Genomic DNA, 6,000 nt, shown 5'->3' on the forward strand with positions numbered 1-6,000 from the left:
GATTCTGATGTCAAGGCCAAGGAGCTGCCCCTCCAAGGGAATCCCTATTCTGTTATATGACCTACTAAAAACTGACCTTACCACTTGGCTGTTGTGGCGATGGCTGGAGACCAGGGCTGTGAGGCCAAGGGAAGGAGACTCTCTTTCCATGGGGCCAATGTGCTAGTGGGCTCCCTCCTCTAATCCTCTCAGTGCTACACCATGTCTGAGAAGCCCAGGAGGTAGAGATGGCACCTTTGTGTGGGCCCCTCCCCTGGGCCCCATTGACACTGTCTCATGGCTCTGTTCATAGGTCGATGTCAAGGTCCATGTCCTGCGGTGGCGGCCACCACAAACAAAGGGTGGTAAGGCGGGTGGAGGGGACGTGTCGCGCCGCGGGGGGATTAAACTTACCTTAAACTGACGTCCGCCTTGTCTCCCGCGACGCGCTTCCTTTTCTCTTCCTGGTAGCATCTGTGACAAACTCCCATCCATTCCCCGCGCTGCTCAAGAGAGCAGCGCAGAGATTGTCTTGAGCGGGCTGAAAAGACGCTCAGGTCAGGGAGTCTATGGGGTTTCTCCAGCCCGGCTGCTCAATGCAACCAGGCTGGAGAAACCTAAGTGCACATGTGTGTTTCGGTCAGCCTGAGACGGCCGGCCCAGGCCGGACTGGCTGTAGTGGGCACCAGGCGTTTCCCTGGTGGGCCGTCAGGGCGGTGGCTGATTTGGGCCCCTGGGGGCCGTTTTTGTTACAGTGCCATTTTTGCATTATGGCTGCAAAATCGTCCCCTGTTACAAAATCGGCTGAAACTGGCCCTGACAAACAGCTTGGCCGCACCCCCAACCCCCTGGGGGTCCGGCAGAGCTCTTTGCCAGGGACGGATTTGGTTCCCAGTGCGGCCCTGGGCCGGCCAAAACACATATGCTCACATAGCACTCCTCTTCCTCCTCCCAGGCCTCGGCCCACCCTCTCTTACAGTGCTGGCTCGCAGCCGGCAATAAAAAATAATGCTACAACATCGTTTTATTTTTCATTTGCTGGCTCTGAGCCAAGCAGTTGGGGGACACTCCTCCGCCATTGCAGAGGATCCTCCGCTGATGTCTTGTGAAGTAATTTCCTGTGATTTCAGATTTCATGATGATTAGAGGGGCGTAACACATTCCCTTTCTGCCCAGGCATAGCCATCGGTGCAGTGGTACTGGGCCCAGAGGTATTAAGTGCCCAATGTTCCCAAATATTGTTTCATTTTACTGTGCAGCTAGTGGACAAGAGTGAGGGGGTGCTTTTACTGTGCACCAGCACCCATGGCACCATTGCTGTGCTACTTGGATCTCTTCCATGGGCATTTCAGCCATGTTTCAGAGCTGTGAGGTGTGGGAGAGGCTCTCACTCTGGGCATTGCAACTAGACGTGGTTGGACACTCAGGGGAGGAGGCGCCAGTCCATGGGCTTCGCAGAGCATGAGTGTGGTCGTAAGATTTCTTGGGGGCGTCTCTCAGTTATGTAGCTATCAGTAGTGCAGCAGGTGCAGTGGCACCAGGGCTAATGGATGTTAGTGACCCAATGCATCCCGATTACAGCTGTGTTTTACTGTCTGGCATCATTTTCTTGCATCAGAGCCCATTGCAACATTACTATGACACTTATTCCTTTTCTCACGCAGTGCACAGCCATGGTCCATCCAGTGCTGCGATGGCCAGGAAAGGTTCATCCTCTCCTAGGCCTAGCAGCCATGGTCCAGTACTGAGAGGCCCAAGAGGAAAGTCTGCTTGGTCCATGGCTGCAAGGCCCAGGGTAAGAGGATCTCTCTGAATGGCTTAGCTATCAATAGTGCAACAAGTGCATTGGGACTGTGGCCTCGTGGGGTTATTGGTCCAAAGCACCCAAATTATGGCAGTATTTTACTGTCCAGAAAGCAAGTTTACAAAGAGTGATGGATGGAATGCTTGAATTAATTACAGCAACTGGTAATCACTCAGGCTGCATCCCACTCCATTGTTATTTTGCACACCATGCCACCTCAGTTTAGACCCAGCCATAAGCAAATCTCTCTTGACCCTGCTCCAATGGGAACCAAACTACAGGGCCAGGTTTTTCCTGAGCAGAACACAAGCAACCCAGGACAGGTGTAGCCTTAGTTAGGGGTCATCAGCCAGGTATCGCTTGGTTCTAGTGACACAGAGTGCATAGGACCCATGTTTGGGCATACCCGTTCCACTTAGGGAGTCTCACTAAATTATACAAAAATGGATTAATCGAATGTTTGAATTACTCTCAGCTATTGCTGAGGCTGATACCCCCATGACAAATTGAGTTTCATCAGGGGAGCCTGTGGAAAATTAGTACGGTTTGGTAAACATTATCTGCGCCATCTTGCCTTTTCCCCTGATGCACACTTTTTGTCGTGCGCACCCGCCATTTTAGGTACCTCGATCAGAACCACCCTCTGCACGCCACTGACCCCCAGCACAGCTCCTCGCCCTCACAAGCCCCCCCCCCACGCACTGGCCACCCCCGCTCTCACACGCCTTGGGTCATAAACCCCTCTTCAGCGCAGCTCTGCCTCGGAATCCCATCCAGTTCCCAGCGCCACACCTCCCTTCATTCCTTTCATGATCCTAGGTCCTTTGATACAAACCCCCCTTTTTCCTGTGTGCCCGTTTGTCTTCCTCGTTCCCAGGCCGCCACCTGACCCTGCGGATACTGTTTACTGCCCCCCCCCCGTACAGTAGGAAGCTTCCCCCATTAAAGGACCCTCGAATTGATCAAAGCCCCCTCTCTATGAGATCCGATCAACCCCACACATTCCGTGAATCGGCGGAATGTCCAGCTGCGCGATAATCATCACCTGTTGTGACCGGGGTGGGGACTTCAACTGTAAATGTGTGTGGGAACGGGCCTGAAGGGGAGATTCCGAGGATGTCCTTTCATACTTCAAAGCATTGCAAGAATGTGTTACCTGCAATAAAGATCATAAACCTGTGTATAAGAGGCCAGGCCTCAGAGATGCGGTTAGAGCACCTCGTGACGATACTTGCTGTCCGAACTGATGTGTTCTCCTCCGGAGAGAATAAATCCTTGTTTCCTGCCTTCCAGTCTCCAGCGCCTGCCTCTTCATTGATTAATATTTTGTGGGTTAAAGAGGCGACACCGCCGGGCAATACTTAAGGATCTTTGTTTATTGGTTGTCCCTGAACCCTTTTTTACAATTGGCGTCCCAAATGTGGGGCCCATCAGCGACACGTGGATCCAGTGGGAGAGGTCCTGACGACAGAGTGAACGACTGCAACGATCGGGAGAGCTCCTGCCCAATAGACCCTCGTCTGGCAGCCGATCATCCGAACTTCACTGGTTCCGAACAGACCTCTCTCGAGTGATCTACGGTCCTGACTGGGAACCATCAGGAGTGCCGCGAGGAATACGAGGAAAAGAGGACGAACGGGCGCTGGATTCGGAAGACAAGAAACTGTCCATACGGTCCGGGTAAGGTCGTGTAAACACGACGAATTGCGAAATGATTGTTTGATTGTTTGGAAAATACTAGTATTACTCTTTGTTGATTTGTTTGGAGATTCGCTGTCTGCAAACGGAGAAACAACAGGCTCTCTCCCTTTGCAAGCAGTGAAGGATAGGTAACGCAGCCATCGTGCCTATCTTTCTCCCCCACTGATTGATTGTTTGAACCCGAACTACGGGTCGTGGATTGTTCTCGGGAGATTTCCCTCTCCCACACTGATTAATTGTTTTGACCCCGAACTACTGTTCGCGGATTGTTTTCTGGAGATTCTCTGTCTGCAAACAGGAAAGAACAGGTTCCTCTTTGCAGATAGTGAAAGGGTAGAGGACGCAGACCTTTGCGGGCCTACTTATTCTCCCCACTGATTGTTTGATTGACCGAACGTTGACTATTCGATATTGGTTCATGAGGTATTCACTGCCTGCAAACAACGTAGAATAGAAATATTCTGTCTAGTCTTTGCACGCAGTGATAAGATAGGCAGTGCTGACTTTTGTCCCCGTTGTGATCCGTCATGCCTGTCTTCTCCCCACTGATTGGTAGCCCGTTTAGCCCGGACCGCTTATTAGAGGTGGACCATCTAGCTCCGTTGGAAGGCACCCCTAATAAAGACATGTTCACAAAGTATGGATTAGTTACCATAGCCTATAGTAAGCTGTGGCACAAGTATACCAAAGAAAATCAAGAGAAACAGTGGCCACTGATAGGATCCTTCGATCTTGATAAAATAGAAACGTTAGAAATAGCCCTTTGTAGTAGTAAGACAACGCCTATTATGCTCGACAGTCTCGGTATGTGGCGCAAGGAAGCAATGCAACGAAAGAAAAGAGACGAAGTCAGAGTAGGTAAAGAAACGCGACAGACAACCTTCCAAGCATCTGGTAGGCAAAAGGAAGGGATAGCGGCAACACGGTTCCAAGGAGTAAACGCAGGAAGGGAACGGTGTAAAGGAATATACCGACAGGACAACCCCAAGACACAGCGACCCGAAAGTAATCCCCCGACACTACGCGCAGGACGACCAGACTTAGGGCAAAACCAATGTGCTTTTTGTAAATATTCCGGGCACTGGAAAGCCCAATGCCCGACTCTACTGAACAAGGGTAAGAGCAGAGGGCCGACAGAAATAACAGGCCGGCAGAAAGGGAAAAGGCGTGAGACAAAGATGAATCAGACTGACACGGACAGGCCGGATAGAACCACCACGTTTGATTACGCCCGATGGCACAGATTTCGCCAGACCGATTTCAGCGACATGTTTGAATCCTCATAGATCGAACAACGCTAAGACGGGAAACCCAGTCTAGCTCTAAGTTACCCGGTGACGAACCCCGTACTACCGCTACTGTTCCCGAACACAAAAGCCACCCTTTCGGATAACATACAGAAACAATACACAGAGTAGTCTCGGACAGATTAGTATACATTCCATTAATGAACTCAAACTTCGAGTGCAATGGGACTGATTACTCTCTGTTGCCCCCCACTCTGTGAAAAAAAAAAAAAAAGCAATTACAGGCCTGCATAGACAACCCATTACCCAGACATGCCTGTCCAAACAAAATACCTACCCCCACTCCGGAAGTTCCCGACATGCAGCAGGTCACCGGTCACGCCCATCCGGAAGGTGAAACACACAGCACGTGTGGGGCGGGGCCTACTGACAGCCATCGATCGAAAAGATCGCCAGTGGGATGTCCAGGAGGCACCATGGGCCCGGCATGTAATGGCCTTCCCATCCTCTTCTTCCTGGGGCGGCGTCCCCCGGGCCACGAGTAGGGAGGGGGCGGATGCAGATGACCCCCTCCCTCGTATCTCCTGGTCCGGCCATCACAAATACCTCCGCCGAAGAATTGGTACAGGGTGGGCTGGGAAGGAGAGGCGACGCGAACGAGCCTCTCCCACCTCCCCGGGTAGGAGGTTTCCCAGCCCCGGCCCGGCGCCGAAATCCTCCAGCCGGGCGGCGACCATACTTCCGCAGCACAGGACATAGGATGGCGGCGACCATACTTCCGCAGCACAGGACATAGAATGGCCAGCAACCATACTTGCGCAGCACAAGACATACAATGGCCCTCAAGTGTACTTGCGGAGCACGGGATGTAGGATGGCCATCATGTATACCCGTGAAAAGGGGCGGCGTGGGGTGCACTGGGGGAGGGAGGCGGCGCGAACGAGTCTCCCTCGCCCCCCCAGGTGGGGGCGCCACAGCTGCACCCTAGCCGAATGTCCTGCTCCTACGGCACGGTGTTCCATTTTTTCGCCCCAAGAAGTCTCTTCCACTCTTGCAGACACGATGAAGGGCGGCTGCTGCGGGGTCTCAAAATGGCGTCTGGGCCCCCTGGAAGGCGGGTCTAGGCCGCTAGAGTAACTTTGACTAGCAATGTAACTCGGACGCTTGCCCACCGGGGCACGAGCCCCCACCTCCGACAGCATCCCCACAGCCTTGAAGATTCTGCAAAAGTCCCAGGAGCCCTCGGCCCCTGCAGGCTTCCGGTGAGGA

Source organism: Lissotriton helveticus, chromosome 9 (genome assembly GCF_964261635.1).
Source record: "Lissotriton helveticus chromosome 9, aLisHel1.1, whole genome shotgun sequence".
Classification (NCBI taxonomy): Eukaryota; Metazoa; Chordata; class Amphibia; order Caudata; family Salamandridae; genus Lissotriton; species Lissotriton helveticus.